Raw genomic sequence first — 17,511 nt, forward strand, 5'->3', positions numbered from 1 at the left:
CCCAGGATGTAGAACTGGGGCAGTTACCCGGAAGGGACAGAACACTGCTGGGTAGGGCTGGGTATTATTGATCAGCGGGTGGTATTGTATTCTCTTCCCTTGTTATTTCCCTTATCATTGTTATTATTGGTGGTAGCAGTAGTGATTTGTGTTATACCTTAGTTACTGGACTGTTCTTATCTCAACCCGTGGGAGTTACATCCCTTTCGATTCTCCTCCCCATCCCTCTGGGAGTGGGGTGGGGGGGGCGAACGAAGGGGGGAGAGAGAGAGAGACTGTGTGGCTGATTTGTGGCTGACTGTGTTTAAGCCACAACAGAAATGATTGCTTTTTCAGAGATCACTTTAATGTGCTTCTAGTTAATGAAGATTATGATAGACCATCAAGATTGAGGCCATCTTTTCTTATTTCATGCTTCCTTTCCTCTTTTAATTTTTTACTTGTGGTAAATATGCAATTATTTTTTGATGGCAGGGACTTGCTATGTGTCTCCATGGACAGGCTGGTACCACTTTGTTATCATTACTGGACCTTTTACCATCTTTCCATGCTGCAAGACATTACTGGTCAGCTGAGCAGTTAAATTTGTTTTATAATAATGCACACTGACCTAGTTCTGAGCTTACCCACATGCTCAGAATAATGACTAGTCTTACATGCCAGACCTAAGCAATCAGTGAAGCTGCAGGAAACTTGTTTGTGGTTTCTATTGATGTGTTTGGGTATGCTTACTTTGAATTATATCATTTATACAATGTCTTTCAATATCTAGAAGCACACAGTAAAATCTTGACCCTGTTACATTTAATTATGGAGACAGTTCCTGTGACATTATATGAAGTCTTAGTTTCCAGCCAAGTTTTATGTATCTTTTCCAGCTTGTCATTCTGCTGAAGTTGCGTTTGCTGATTAATGGGAAGTCATGGTACCACATCAGAACCTTAGGGACTCTTCAGCTTACAAGAGGGCAGGAGCGTCTCCAGTCATACCAGTTCTAGTCCAGATACAGTCAGTTTGCTATATAGTTTCCATGCCTAGAATACTTCTCTTGTCTTGTTCTTGTCTCTCATGTTTTTCAAGGTCATTTATTCAGGTTTGCCTTTGAGCTGCAGTTCTTAATGTTACTAGATGTCCGCAAAGTCATCAGAAGTGTTTCAGGAAGAAATCTTCTGAATATGACTCTAAAACCTGTGAAAACCTTTGAAAATATGTATGGGTTAGAGAAGCTAATCAGGGTTACATATGAGACACATTTTGCCATACGTTTTGCTGTAGAAAGTCTTTTTGTGGCTAGTTGAATTAGTCTTGAAGGAGGTATAAGGCTCCTTTTTATACCTACTGATTTAGAAACAAAAGGTTAGGTCCTTTGAGGCTTGGAAATGCACAGTATGCACAACCTTTTCTTTACTTGCCGAGAGTAGAAGCAGCGTATCCTCTGTGCTTTTGAGAGTTCCAGCATTTGATAATTGTAGATTGTGAATCTCCCCTTTTGTGTGTATATTCTTCAATGTAAATGTCACTAAAATATTTCTTGGTTTAGTATTAAATTTAGTGTTTCCCTAAAACCCTTCTTCTAAGTGCAGCCTCTCCTGGTGGTTTTATGAGGCTTCATGCTGTGAAGGCTTCCTCTGGATGCAGAAGGACTTGAATTTGTTCTGTAGACTGCTGTTAGGAGCTCACAATGGGAGCAATGCCTGGCTAGATGGAAGGGAAATGTTCTTCTTGGCTGTGCTGAGGTAAATCAAAGGAGCCTGCCCAGATTCACCTCTGGGTGAATTCACATCTCAGTCCTAGATATTTATTCTTGTATTTCTTTGTACTTGTACTATGGTCTGGAGTTAAAACCAGAAAAAACAACAGAGTCGTGGGCTGATAATGTACTGCCCTTGGGCTAAGCAAGAATAAAACTTCCGATTTTCTTTCTTTTCTAACTTTAAATAAAAATTTGTGAAAGAGCTCACATTCAGTGCCTAAGCCTGCCAGACTTCACACTTCATGAGTAATTCTTATTCACACAAACAATCCTACTGATTGTATTGGTGTCCTGAAGCTGATGGGCTCATGTAATTAAGGGGTTTCAGGAATGGATCCTTATAGGGCATTTAAAAACCTTTTATTTATCAAATCTTATACATTCTAATTACTAGTTCAGTTAGTATACTTAGTCATGTTATTAAGTGTGTTGAATCATTTTTAATAACTGTTGTGTTTCTCTGTGAGCTCTGATTGTGACTGGCAAATACGTGTTCAAATGCTGTAAATGTGTATGTGCATGCTTCTCAGAAATACGCTTTTTTGTTTCATATTAAATATGGCTCCATATGCAACAATTTACTACAGTTTTAAATGCTGGATTTTTTTTTCCTTTTTTTTTTTCTTATATTATCTAGAATTAATTTATTCCTCAAATGAAGGGATCCATCTTTAACTTAAGTGAGAAAACCAGTGCTTATAAAAAGTATTCTAGGGAGCATATAGCTGTATGCATGTATCAGTCTGAAAAACCAAAGTCAGGTGGGAATTCGTCATGTATAATGGCGGCAGCCTGATTCTCCAGCAGCTGAAACCTCTGGAGTCAGCATTTCCCTGGGCTTTTCTTGCCTCCTTCTTGGTTGAGAAGATTTTTCAGGCATGATCTAAAGATCAAAGAGAGCTGGTGACATGATTTTCTCCCCCCTGCTTTTTGCTTCCTTGGCATCCTTTGTTCTGATTATTCATGCTTAAATATCTTTGCAAAAAGGACAGTGTCTGTTTGTTCTTCTTTTACTCCTGGAAATACGGGTAAATTAACCAGTTATAATCTAAGGGTATTGTTTATTGCACAAGGCAATAATAATAAGGCAACAATAGCATAAGGAGTGAGATAAGCAGTAGGCTCAATGGTGGCATGTGCATTTGGTGAGCTGTGCAGGTTAATACCTGTTTAAACTCCGTTAGCATCACCCTGGAAGAAAGAAAGAAGCCAGTTACCACCATCTTGGCCTTCATGGTGTTAGCCTTAGCTTAGACAGGGTAGATTTCGTCTCTGTTTCCAGTACTCTTCACCACCATCACTTCAGAGATCTCTACAGGGTCCTGGTGTTGTACACTGCAATCCTTGCCTTAAACTTTGCCACAAGAGCTGTATGAGGCCCATAATGACCTATTTAACAGGATTTTGATAGTGCTTTCCTTCTCAATAACCTAGTTATTGCCTGTGTACCTTTCTTAGTTCAACCAACCTCAATTGCAGGCAGAACTGTGGAGGAGACAAAGAACGGATCTCAGGGGTATTCACAAAAATAATTTGCAATCCTGACAGAGAGCTGTACTTTCTTAATTATCTTTTTCCATGGATTTCGAGAACCTGCTGGAATATGCCAGTTTATACCACTCTTGGCATTCTCAAAAGTGGACCATTATTAGAAAGAAAAAAGAATACGTAATTGTACTACAGAAAGATCCTACTCTACAATTTTTAAGTTATTCTATGCATCACTGGAGGTTTCAGTGCAAAATCATGAAGCAAGAGACACAGCTGCAGTTATATTAAATAGCATAGAAAGGTACAAAAGAAATCAGACCCTTTATTTTCAGAATGTAAATGAAAATGCAGTGTTTGGGTTAGGAGCAAACTGTTCCGAAGAGCAGAATACGTCATGATTGTGCATTATGAGGTCCTTTGAACCTTCCAGTGAATTGTCTTGTGTTAGCTACTGATTTTTCCATCCTATTTCCATTTATGAAAGCTAGTAGAGGTGGCCTGACTTTGAGCTAGTCATTACTGGAATTTCAGCTGACCATTATATGTGCTCAAATAGTCATAATGTAAGTCTAATTATCCACTTTCACTTAAAATAAGTTAGTTTAAAATTGCACAGAGTGGTAATTTGTCTTTAGGTGGTACTAGGTCAAGGTAGAACAGCAGCATTCAGGCTGCTCATCCACACATCTGGCATTATTTTCTGTCTTCTGGTGTCATGAGCATGAGTTTTGTCTCTATTCATTTTGTGCATCCACTTACGCATTCACAGGGATAACAGATATCTCAAAGAAACACCTAAAGTGGCTTCACAGTCATCAGCTGCATATCCATAGGGCTGTCTCTGAAAAAAAGGGACAGGTCTTTACAAGTAGGCCTAGCAATGCCTGACTTCAGGTTTCTGAATAAACTCCTAAGCCCCAGGTTTGGTTTCCATGCTGCCCACACCATACATGTGCACTGCAGGTGAGCCCTGGAATGGATCTGTTCTGCAGTGCCCTCCCATCCTGCTCCCTGTTTGCTCAACTTCAGAGTTGTGAAGCATAACCCAAAGCTTTTCTGCATCCTCCACAGCTGAGTTTCCATTCTCTGGAAACCAGAGTACTAGAAAGTCTGGGAATAGGCAGCAAAATAGGCATCTAATAGGATCAAGATACAGCCAGGATTTGTACCTGTATGCAGACGGCAGAAAGTGCTCCAGACTCAACATTGTTATTGTCATTTGGGTGGGTTTTTTTTTCTCCACAGGAGTGTTTCTGAACTGCTGCCGCATAGCCAAGGCTGAGTGAAAGCTGTGAGCAGGTACCTCACTGAGTCCCATTAAAATGGGATGGTCTTCAGGGGTAGTTGCCTTCAGTCCTTTGAAAGGACAGAGCTGAGCCTGCTGTTTTCTTTGGGGGGGGTACCCTTGAGCTGGAGCCATGTGACTGGGAACTGAGTTCCCCTCTAGAGTGAAAACAACTGATTCTGAACATCTGGGGCAGTGCTCTGACTTTAGCTGGGTATTCCCTTCAACTCCCATGCTGAAGCTGTGCCTCTCATGCCAGAAAATCTTGGGGCTGGATTGAGAAGGCAGAGGTGAGAGGGAGCGTGATACTGTGCCCTGTATTGGTGGTGGTATGTGGCTTGCTTCTCACAGAGTGAGGATGAAAGATAATGAATGAAGGTGATAATGAAATGGGTATCCCTCTGCCACTTTGTAATTTCAGCTGAGCCAACTGATAAGTGTTGGAGTGCCAGGAAACACGTGGGTTTCCAGGGATCCAAGGATGGGTTTAAAAACATTTTTACGTTGCTTATTCACCCATGTTACATTTCTGTTACACCAGTGGGCTCTCAACAGCACAGTAATAAGTATGATATTAGTACAGTTAGGGTTAGGTTTTTGTAATTATGTAAAAGCAATTTAATTTATCAGGTTTTATTTCCCACCTGTATTTTTTGCTGTGTGTTCTGGGATGCCTTAAAGTGTCTTTGAAACAATGTGGTAGCAGTAGAGGTTGTTAAAACTGTAGCCCTGAAGGAAATTAAATGTTTTTAACAGAAAATGAGACAAAACACATTAATGAAGTGTGTGTTTGTGTGTCAGACTGGGTGCTTTCTTTCTTGCAGTTGCATGCACTGACTGATACGGTTCTGCCTGCTGCCAGAGCCTGCCTTTCCCTGGAGGGACAGCATCTCTGCTTCTTGGGGGAAGAGAGGGAAGATGTATGAGACCTGATCTCCAAATTCCATCCTTTTTTTAGTTTTCCTGAGTGGAGTGGCAGGCATGGGTGCATGAGAGAGAGTGGCAAGTCCTTGGGGCTCTGTGGAGCCAAGACGTGTCTGAAAGAATGCCAAAGTCCCTTTGGGTGGGAGAATAAGGCAGGCAGCCAGGTGGGTGGTGTTAGGACTGCTTTCTGTGACCTGTCATGGATGAGGTGGCAGAAACAAAGGCTTAGGTGAGGTTGCAAGAGCGAGGTCTTGGCTGGAGCTTCCATTTCAAAGCTTTTTGCACCTTTGATGGTCTGGGAATGTAGTGGTTGGTTGCCTGAATGGTTAAAGAAGATAGGGACCAAGCTATAGGAGCTTTGAATATTATTGCCCTAGAGAGTCCTGGCTCCCTGTGGTCACTGATGTTCTAGAACACTTTGAAGAGTCTGCCTCTGTACAGAGGGTACTGCTCAGCCTTGATGATGTATAGTGAAGCTGTTGTTTTGTTATAACGTGTTACAAGGACAGATTTAGGCTGGGCCTAGCAGAGCTTTAGCTCTTCTCCCACTGCCTGTGGCTTCCCTCCATCTCCTCAACCCCATATGCTACTCAAAGCATATGACAGCATCAGAAAAGCAAAATGACAGCATCAGACATGGAGCAAGAGACTGTCACTTCTCCCTATCAACCACTTTGTGTCTATGACTCAGCCTGCCACGGACTCTGAAAGGAGTCTGTGTCTCCATTGCATTATGTGGTGCAGTGTGTGTGGTGCAATGCATTTAGGGTGCCTAAAGCAATGAAAACATGTTTCAGCACCCCAGGGTGAGGTTAGAAGGCATTAGCCTGCAACTAGATACCAGTTGTAAAGTACACACAGTTTTGGGGAAGACTGAGCTAGTGGACTGAAGTACACAGAACTGATTTCCTGCAGAGAGGATGCAGATGAAGGAGGAGTAGACAGCAGCATATGGCAGTTCAGCTCTGAAAAGGCACTGTGCAAAATGGCACCTCCTTATTTAGCGGATCGGCTTCCTCTGTGGGTGCCCTAACTTCATTTTGTAGAAGACCTAATTCTCTCTTTTGATAACTGAATGGATTTGGTCTGGAAATAGAGAATCTCATGGTTCCTCTAACTGAAACTTTTCCAAAGTGGAAAGACACTGTCAATTTAAAGGCAAATAACATACATTGGAAGAGAAGTTTAGGAGGCAGCATACCAAGACTTTAGGCCAAACCCCAAGAAAACGTTTGGAAAGCATTTCAGAAGTAATAAAATGCAGAAGAAAGAATCTTTGGGATGTATATGGGCGTAAGTCCGTTAAATTTCATCCACTCCTGAGCTGGGCAAAATCGAAGGAAAATCTTTGCTTAACTGTGGACGCATCTTGGAAACATCTGCATGCTGATTCTTTGGATAACCTCTTTCCTGCTTTTGAAAGATCATCAGGCTCAGGGGGGGAAGTGCAGGAAGGAGGAGACTGGGGCTTAGTAGAAAGGGAAAAGAAGTTGGGTTTGGTCTGGCAAATTGTTTATTTTATTTTCATTTGAGGCTACATTAAGCTTGATCTCATGCTCTGAGTCACCTTGAAGAAGTCATGAAGCACTGCCATGAGATGGTGAGCAAATGGTAGTATGCCACTGACATTGATTGAAGTGATTGGGGTAGAGCCAGAAGGCCAGATACAACAGAAATACCAGATTTTGTTTTTTTATATACTTGGCCCTTTTATGGCCCCACATGATTGTTTCTCATGTTTATGAAATGAGACATACTAATTCTCAGAGCAAAAATGAGAGCAGGAGGTGTACTGAGTATTTGTTTAAAATTTGACTTTCCAGCATGTTGGTAGTCTGATATGAAAGTTGATAGCCTCGTCCTCCTGAGGAAAAAAAAAGAAAATAGATATCAAAATAACCTGTATCCATCTACCTAATGGAAAGCGGTCAGGTGGTGTGACTTCCCTCAGAATAGCTGGAGTATTGTAAAAGTGGTGAGAACCAATCCTTAGAAATGTTTGTTTATTCATTGGCTGGAAAAGGGAAGGAAATATATATTTTTCTAGGAAACACTTCTGGTTTTATGATTTGTATAGCATGCTCTAGTTACGCTAGGCATTGAATGGCAGATGAAATAAGACTAGTCAAGGCTAACTAGAGAGGTGTGCTCAAAATTTGTCATTATCTCATGTCAGGGTTATAGACTGACCTTGCATCATCTTACACCAGTATTGAATTTCAGCAGACCAAATTTTGACAGCTTTTAGAAATGCCAAGGGTAATCAAATGAGATAAAACTGTGGAGGGAGAAGAAGCTGAGGGAAGATGAAAAGTGCTGACAGTTAACTTAGTAAACTGTAAGCCTAAGGGTTACACATGCCATCTATCAGTAAGAAAGAAGTCTAATAAATGGAAAGGAAATTTGATACCAGTCTTTTTCCTCGAAGGTAAGTGATTATATGAGGAAAAGGGGTGTACAAAAGGTTAACTGTAACTGTTGGAGATACTTACTGGAAGTTTCAAGCAATACAATTTGCAGAATTAGAGAAGAGAGGATGTAAAATAATATTTATTAGAGCATTAAATAACTCATAGGAAAAGGTTTTAAGAACAATAGGAGTGTAAGCCAGTAAAACAGAATGACTGAAATAAATTGTGCATCAACCAATTTTACCAGTTTGCTTCTTCTGTTTGTAGGAGCTTTTTCACATTCTGAATAGTTTTATAGACATTTATAATAGTCTCTGACCAGATTTATTTTCATTGAATCAAGTGTGATTCTTTTCATGCAGATGTATAAAGGGATACTATAGCAATAATTTGCAAAATTTAAATTTAGAATGTGTAACTTAATATGCCATATCCTTTAGATTAAATAAACAAATCTTCATCAGGCTTCTGGTTTGTATGTTTCCGATCATTCAGATATGAAAAATCTATATTTGAGCATATGCAGCTGCACTTGAAAAGGCTTTGGAATAACTGTGTAGTTAATTAGCTGATACAATTATGTGGACATATTTTGTGCTTACAAATAAGGAGGTGCTGAAAGTGTAACCTTTAATATAATTTATTTTTGTCACTGTTTTGATAATTTAAAAAGCTATTAGTCATTGCTTATGGAAAGTGTCAGGAAAATGTCATTTGTTGCCCATCTATTCCCTGTGTGGTAATAGTAACTCACCAGCCCTGTTGCATTAGAGCTTGCTGCAGGAAGTGAGGATGGGGAGCAGATGACATCAGTGAATAGAGCAGTATGTGAAAAGGCGGTATGAATCTCAGCTTCTGAACTAAGTACCAAATAAATGTTTCTCAGATGAAAAGGTGATTTAAGTATTGTTTCAAAAATCAATTTGAAGGCCTGTGGGGATGAGGTTTGAAAGTAGGTCTTAGGTAAATAAATGACAAATACTGTTTCCAAAACCCAGCTTCAGTAGTCCATATTCAGCCAACTCTTGACTAGATTTGATGGCTAGAAATAACTGGGATGAAGTTCTGAACTGGGTAATAGTTGTAGGTTAATTTTTTAGAATATATGACCACATGATAGGTGATTTATAGATGCTCTACTGCATAATGTAATTATGCATGTCTCTGGGAAAAAAAAAATGAACCTGGTAATAAGGAACTGGAACTGATGCATGGTGAGTGGATACTGTGAGACATTTATTTGTCCATAAAAAGTATGTTGCTCTAGTGGAGAATAACTTGGAGAGAGAGTAAAGAAACTACTTAAAAGGATAAGGTATTTGCCAGATAGTAAGTAAGAAAAGATATCACAAGCTATTTATTCCTTTGCCTTTTCATTATTAGGAAAGTAGCAGAAAGGATGCTAATAGATGAAGTTGTTTATTCATGCTTTATTAAAAGCAAAGCTCAAGATCTGATTGAGGGTAGCAAGCCTTAAACACTGGTAAGGGTGTAAGAGCAGATGTTCGTAAGAGAAGTGCTCAGTAATGACTATGACACATCCAGGAGGATTTGGAGTGAAAATATCTGTAGTATCTATGAAATTCCTCCCCACCGTCTGCCTGGGACAGTTTGTCTGGGGATAGCAGAGCTCGCACTGTTCCTGTCTTTATCATCTGAAATAAAGTTCAGGAGTGTGAGATGGTGTGGAAATGAGGACACACATTGTCTTCTATCTCACCTTGTCCCCATCTTGTCCCTACAATTTTGGACTCAGTGTTCTAATTTTCAGTGATTTCTAATTCTTTGCTTTCTCTTTTTCCTCTCATTTGGTGGAACCACACAGGATTCAGTAGGTCTGCTGGAGCCAAGGAAGTGCTGGTCCTCTGTGTGCAAAACAATGGTCAGTCTGAAAATCTTTACAGGTTTATATGCCAAGAATGAGGATGTTCTATGTTGTTCTGCATCCAGAATTAAAACAAGTCTTCTTAATTAAAGGGAGGTATCCTGTCCATATTGAAAGGCTGCATCTGCAGTTCGGGCATTTTTATTAGCTATGTATTTACAACATTTTATGACAGCGTAACAAACACACAATATCCAGGCACTCTGAAATAGCTACCATTTACTGTTCATATGCTCCCTGTACATACCTTATGAAAAGTAGCTTGCTTTACTGTCATGGGCTAATGAATTCAATGACCCTGGCTTTCCTTTCACTGTAACAAATTCCCAGTTGTCTTAAGGCAGTGGGAATGCAGAGTATACATAAAACAGAGGCAAAAGGCATGAGATTCTAGCATATGTATTACTAAAAGAGATATCTAGGTGATTAGCGTTACTTATTTTTTATTGCTGGGCTTTGATTTCATATAAATATAATAAGTGGTAGGAGTTCTAGGGTTTGGAAGAAGCTGGTGGTTTTGTGTTGTGATTCCTGACAATGCAGTTTTATTTAAAGTCTTTCTGTCCCACTTTACCAGTCTGGGATCAGGAGTGCTATTTACTATTTTTAGACGACAACGTTTATCCAGCAGCAGAAGAGATACCACGGTCTGACATTGTTTGACCCTTTCACTGGCTTCTCTTTTGCTATTTGGCAGTCCTGTGTGTGTATGTGCCTTAAAAGTGACACATGAATATTCTGGAAAGAAAACCACAGCCCTTTTGTTACATGAGGAGCGTCGGTTTTTCCATAATGCCATTGTGTGACCAAGGTATCTCCCTTCCAAAAATAAGGAATAATGTGCTCTGTTTTTCAACTTAGATACACATTCATAGTTATAAGTATGCACATATATATTTCCAGCTGGTTCCCATCACATCTGTGTGACCAGACACCTGATCAAGCTATAGACTTCAAAAAGTTGCACAACAGGCTGGGTACATGCAAAACCAGTATCTGCAGTGATCACACTTAACTTGAGAATTAAGGAGTTATGCTTCATAATACAAATTGGTGAATATGTTCAGCTTGAAGAAGAAGCATCTAGTAATAAATATAGCTGCCTAATGTGAATCTTATCTAAAGCTTCTTCCAGAATAGTGCTTAACTTTAATTACAGAACATTTCAGGTTTACATGCGCCTCAACATGGTAAGAAAACCATTGATTTTTTTTTTAACAGAGCTTCTGCTTTTCCAGTATCTTATCTCCATGGAGAGATCGGTTGATGTGCAGTGCTGACTTTGGATGTAAGAGTGCCATACTTTAAAAAGTTATGAATATGGAGGATTTTTTTTGCTGCCAAGAAATTAAAAATAAATCCCCAAAGTCTCTGTGTGAAGAAATTTTTAAAGGACCTAAAGGACCCTACTTACCTAGGACAGTTTTGGTTGCTGAAAGATGGGCATCCAGTGTTCTTTTGGATGTACTAGCGCATCTTGTTTGGCATCTGGCTGTAACCATTGTGTCACATCTGCCTTCCTCAGGTATCTCAGGGTGTCTCAGATTGCACTAAGTGCCTCCATGCCAGCACCAGATTCAAGCTCCTAATTTGTACTGGAAGCCAGTGAGAGCGGATGACTGATTTGACCCTTGGTGCTTCCTGGCCCTGGACTCCTGTGGGCTGTGCTTGGAGACCCACAACCATTCCATGTCTCTGATTTCATGTCTGCCACTTCCCTGCTTGTTCAGGGGAATACACATATATGTGTATTTATACATATATATATACACACACATGTGTATACGTATGGGATATTTATAGAAGGGGGGGGAACACAAAATTTTGTAAGGTAATGTTTCCACATATATAATGAAGCATGGGCTTAGTACCAGCTATGCATTTACTTGGTAATGGTTTTCTTAGCTGATATCGCAGACTAGGGTCCTGATTATGAGAGAGGCAGAAAGCTTCTTACAAGCTGCTTGGCACTTGCTAACTTACACGAAAAGTGCAGAGATTCAGCATATGCTTGGGTTAGGCTCTAAAATAATGAAGTATCTGCTTTATAGCATATATGTCTCTGTTCAAAGCCTTTTATCCTTCACTCATCTTCCTTCACAGTGTTTCAGTAAATCACATATTTCTTTTTGATTTATTAGCTGTTGTAAGCATAAAACCACCAAGTGATACTAGTTCATTGTATTTTATCTGAAAACAGTGCAATTTAAATTTCTTAGCTGACCACAAGAGGTTTAGCTAAGTGCTTTCTCTTTCCCACTCTCTTTTTATAAACCCATCTGTGTTTGCTCTTGTCTCATTTATTTCACACTTTACTTCCCCCCTAGAATGTGAAGCTCTCCTTTACAACCACAAAAACATCCCTATAATGACTACAGAGACACAGAAACGTATATTATGAGCTGGACTCACTTTACAGCATTGGTAGGATCTTTCCAGAGGTCCCCTGTGCTTCAGCCCCTCAAAAGCCTGAGGATTGACCTCTCTAGGAGCCAACTTCCATTGCCTCTTCAATTCCTGCTGATTCAGGAATTGAAGCTAGGGCTTGTAGGGTATGATGATACGCTTCAGCACAGGGTTTCTGAGACCAAATGTGGCTGCAAGTTCCTGTCAGGGTGTAGAAGTATTCTACAACCAAATGCTTATTTCAGGTAGTTAGTTGTATGGGAATGAGTTTGGAGAGCAAAGGGAAGGGAACTGAATGAACTGGAGAGCAGCTGTTTGATCAGAGCTTAAGCTAAAATGGTTCTGTGTCAGAGCGAGCTACTGAGCCTGAATGAATTAAATAAAATGAGGTCATTTAAAGTGTAAAATAAATAATACAAAAAGAATTATGCAGTACAAATCAGATTACATGCTTTCCTTTCAAGAGTCCTCATTAAGTTGCTGTTAGCTACTTATTTACTGATCTTTATTCAGATTTTTAGATGCTGATATCTATGTTTACTTTTTACTTGATGAGCAAGCAAATGGGATACGAATTCATATTTTATGAGATGTTATTTATTGAAATTTTTCAGGAGGAGAGAGAAGGAAAGGGGTGCACGTTTCTTCAATGGCTCTTTTGTGTTAACAGTAGAGGTTGGCAGTTCAGCAAGAAAATAATAATTAAATAATGAAGTTTTGTTTGGAAGTAATGCCCTGGGATAAGTAAAGTTGATTAAAAAAATGAAAAAAGTAAAAAAACAAGTAGCTAAATCTGGGGTGTTCTGTTGTATCAAGGTTCTGTTGTGTTGGTACAAATATCACAGAGCTGTTGAGCACATAAGCCGTGTGCTTTAGAAACACTTCTGTTCAGTGCTGTTACTATGGAGTGAGAGGAAAGAGTTTTTGTAGAGACCAGGCTCCAGATTCTGTAGTGGATAAGATACACCAAATATTTACCAAAGTACAGACTTGAAACTGAGCTGGATTCTACCTTTTTGTTAGTTGTTATGAAACTCCATTATCTTTCTTATTTAACCAAACATAAAGCTTTTCTTACCTAAGTGTGCTGGTAATGAAGTGCTCCTGCAAACGTGACCTGCTGAATTAGACCAGCTTATACAACTGCAGAGCACCTTCTCAGGAGCCGGCTTTGGCAGTCAGGAAGCATAGTGTGAAAGAAAAAGAGGTGCAAAATCATTCCTACACTTGGCAGTCTCCAGCTTATTTGAGAGCTTGTTGGAACTTCTGGCATCACAAGAAAATTAGAGCAGCTTTCCATTGCTGAAAGTGAAATAGTCATGCATATCCTCTTAGCTGTATAATGAACTGGCTAGCTACTGTGCTGGCCTGTCAGGTAAGAGGAGGAATGAAGAAGCAGCAAGCATCCTGGAGCTGCAGAGCAGGAGGTGTTTAACAATGCCCTTGGGTTAATTGCCTCCTAATTTTCCATTTTTAACTCATAAGCACCACAGACAGCGCAGCTCATGGAGCTGCCTTCACAGAAGGGAAAGGCTGAGTGGCAGGGAACTGAAGTACCTTGAAATTCCTGGCCATCTTTCCGATGGTAATAAGATTTAAAGTATGACAACATACGGGGAGCAACCAACAGCCTCCGTGTGTGCCAGAGATACTGGGATCTGGCAGAGTGGTTTATTGTTTGTAGCACTTGCAGAATAATGTATGCGTTATGAGTAACAACACGTCCTTTTGCTGCATGAAAATTAGTGCTCAGGCACAAACCACTGTCAGTGGTAGTGATGCTGTAAAATGAATTCCATAGCTATTTTATCCTGATGTTTCTGTGTATCTACCGGTATTGTAAGCAGAACAATGGTGAGCAATCCCGCAGAAGCTGAAAAAGCTCTGAATAGAAGAGAGCTTTCTCATGGAGAGCATGAACCGCTCATTTGCTAGCCCAATTGCAAAAACAATTAGCAAACAAATAACTGTCCTGAGCATCTCTTAAAGGCCTGTATTGTTTTCTTGATGTTATTTTCTTGCCCATGTTCATTGCCCCAAGAACTCACCTCATTCAGTGGTTCATATTAACCTACTGGGTCAAAACCCTCTGGAACAGAAGGGGCTGTTGTTGAAATTGAGCTTCCTACATTTCTGTCACTGAAGCAGGCCTTTGGAAATAGTATATCAGAGTGTGTGTTCTTGACCTCTGGTCTAACAATGCTCTCCAGCAAGATACCAGTGAAGAGTTTTCGTCTATTACATGATTAATTAGCCTGTCAACCTGTCTGTAGTATCTGTTCCAGTGTGTTGAAAACAGAAGTGATCTTTGAAGGATCCAGCATGATGAAGATACTACACATAACTGGATAGGTCATATTTTACTTGATTTTAAAGACATCCTCTTCACAGTGAATCCATTCATTCCCATTGCATTGCATAGGTAAGTCTCTTGAAAGTACAAATTCATAGAGAACAAGGTCTAAAAAATGCTGACACCCTTGCTCTTTGAGCTCTGTGAAATGACCGAAATAATTGCATTAGAGAAAGTGCAAAGTTTTCTAATACTTATGATTCATTATTAAACATTAAAATTGAATGCTGTAACATTATCAGATGATTCTTTAAGTGAGCAAGTCTGTTTAGTGAATTTAAGCATTTCTCTACTGAGTACAGCAATGGCAATTCAGTGTAGAGGGAAGTGGGTTGCTGGTGAGAGAAACTACAGAGATGCCCTAGACTGTTTAAGGCCATTTTCATCCTCTTCAGTAGCTGGGCAGCAATGGGGAATGCATCTATAACCCCAGACTGTGAAAGGCTTCTGCTATCACCTGTTTGAGGGGAAAAAATCCAAACAATCTCATGCTTTTCTGTGAGCCAAAAGCATCAATGCTCCCACCCATAAGCTCTGGCTTTGTCATGTCAGTTTTTGTTGGGAAAGCTGATGCCACCACAGGCATCTGTCTAGGAAGAATTCAGAATGGAAAATGTCATGAAACTGACATTTTGAAACAGAATTTTATGTTAGAGTTAATATAAACACAAGGGGTGTTTTGCTAGTTATAGTATTAATTTTCATGTTTAATTCAGCAAAAAAAAAAAAAAAGGTTTTAATGTACTTTAAGCTGCTGCAATATTTCCCATTCATCATGCTGGAAAACTGCAAAATGTAGGTGTTTCTGGGTAGACTGTGTAGAATAGAAGTGAAGGGCTCTGGGAGCTTCCTGCTTCAGGCAGGGAAGCTTGTTTGTTGTGGAAATACAACTTGTGTACGGGGTGAGATCTGGAGCAGCTCCTCATTTTAAAACATATCTGGAGATTTCTGCCCATAGAGGGTAGGACAGGCGATGCTCACTGCATCAAGCAGTAGTTATGAGCCATTTGTCCTTATTCCCAGTGCTCGGTGTGTGGTATCATGCCATGGAGTTAAGTACCCCATCTGTTTAAAGGTCACCTCATCCAAGGGCTCTGGAACTGTAGCCTTATTTATCTTATGCTAAAATATGTGTGTGTTCCTGTGAGTATGGGAAGGGTTATTGGAACAAACAAGGCAGAACTGGCAACGAGCTCTGGAGACAGAGGAGTCTAATCCCAGGTTTTTTGATGTTGACAAGGTACAGACATTGAGTGGTAGGATGGCATCTAATTCCAGTCTTCATTTATTGCTACTCTTTCTTGGAAGGGGGAGGAGGTATAATCTGCACACAGCAGAAAATACAGACAATACTCATATTCTCACAAGTCCCTTGAGAATGATTGATGGGAAAGAAGTGTGAGAAGGAGGGAAAGGGGTAAGAGGTTGATACAGTGTAGAGGATAAATAGAGATAGGATGAAGAGGAAGACAGTAGAAAAACTGAGAAATTTTCATTCTGATCAGGGACATAAGACAGGGTCAGCACATTAGGGCAAGTGGCAGAACTAAATTCTCAGCTCCAGGTTCTCCTCCTTGCGGACTGATATCTGGCAGGACCTGTCCACCCGAAGCTGTTTGAATTCTCTTCCAGCTCCCAGACAGCATAGAATTTCAAGCATACATACTTTCTGGAGAGTTTATCCGCTCCTTTCTCCTTTCTTCCCTTTTCCCTTTTTAAAAAAAAAGTGTTCTAATGTTCCCTGCTCTTTCAGCCAGGATTTGGAGGAGGGAAGGGAGTAGCAATTTCATAGCATTTTGTCCTTCTACCTAAGCACATTTGGGTCTGAAAGATTTCCTCCAGTCCCGACTTCATCCCAGCCCTAACGTGAGTGGGCTGTATAGGGAACGGAAACACAGCATTTTGGAGGCACGCATCCAAACATGCAATGCAGAGACTGGAGCTAGTGCTGTAGACCAAGCATGCATGATGTCTATATCAGAGGTGCTGGAGTGCTGGCACAGAAGAGCGGATGAAGCGTCCCTGGGGTCTGTGTCTGTCAGATAGATGTGATTGTTTCTGTAGTGAGTTGTCATTCAGCAAAACTGAGCACTGAGGTGAATGGGCTGCTTCAGTAGGACCCCAGTGGCAGATATGTAAAATGTCAGGTACCTTTCCCAAAGCTCCAGGATATCTTTTTTTCTCCCTCATTTCTGCTTTCACTTCCCCTCTGACAGAGCCTACTTCTTCTCTTGAACCTGACAGCTATAGCTGGAAGAATGAAAGCTATTTTAGTGGTAGCTTTTGGTCCACATCCATTCCTAAAGTTGAATGATTTCTGCTGCAGGACTAAATCTCTTGATTCTTGGAGCAAGGTGATCTTTAAAGGTCCTTTCCAACCCTAAACATTCTGTGATTTACCACAGTCCTCTTTGTGATGTCCATAAGTTGTCTTTACTTGGGCTTGAATGAAAAGCTGAGGCTAATAGGACAACTTATGAGTGGGATTCGTATGTTGTATAGCTGTAAGCATTCAATTTTGGAGTCAGAATTAAAAACGCAGGCCAAGCTATAGAGGCAGTGGCTGATCAGTGGCTTCCCCAAAATCAAGATTCTGAACATGTAAGCTGAGAGTCTGTTTTTCACTGACTACATACAAACTGATCACTCTAATACTAGGCTACTGAAATAACATGTCTGAAATCAGGTGGTTTGTATCCATCCATGTGACAGCGGAAGCCGTTTGTATATTGTAATGTTTTGTTGTCAAAATGAAGACTTGTCATAGTCACCTTTGGTTTTGTTTTACTTTCTCTGTTTCTTTTCCATCTCACCTGTGCTGGAATCATACATGATATTTCTCTTCCATCCCACTCTTTTCACTGTCCTTTCTCTAACCTGTGCTCTGTTTTGTCTGTGCTCCTCTGCCTTCATAGTGGTAAGGGAAATGGGAGCGAGGACTGCAGTCTCTTTGCCTCATGAATCTCCATTTCTCTTCCCTCCTCTCTGTATTGGAGGGGTACT

The 17,511-nt window shown here is 40.3% G+C and overlaps 1 protein-coding gene across 4 annotated transcripts in view; it reads left to right on the plus strand.

Annotated features, from left to right (window-relative positions):
- Positions 1-17,511, plus strand: part of KCNG2 (potassium voltage-gated channel modifier subfamily G member 2) — a 58,318-nt gene that overhangs the window by 8,074 nt on the left and 32,733 nt on the right. The window contains exon 1 of one of the 4 annotated variants that reach the window (XM_061449634.1): positions 5,471-5,617. The exons of the other annotated variants lie outside the window; for them this stretch is intronic. The gene's annotated coding sequence lies outside the window, so the exon portion shown is untranslated. Of the gene's footprint in view, positions 1-5,470; positions 5,618-17,511 lie in introns of those variants that run through there. 4 annotated transcript variants of the gene reach the window in all.

The sequence above is a fragment of the Pezoporus flaviventris genome, unplaced genomic scaffold (assembly GCF_033815535.1).
Source record: "Pezoporus flaviventris isolate CSIRO_AGI_PZ_B2104156 unplaced genomic scaffold, CSIRO_AGI_Pfla_v1 ptg000007l, whole genome shotgun sequence".
In the NCBI taxonomy this organism is placed as follows: domain Eukaryota; kingdom Metazoa; phylum Chordata; class Aves; order Psittaciformes; family Psittacidae; genus Pezoporus; species Pezoporus flaviventris.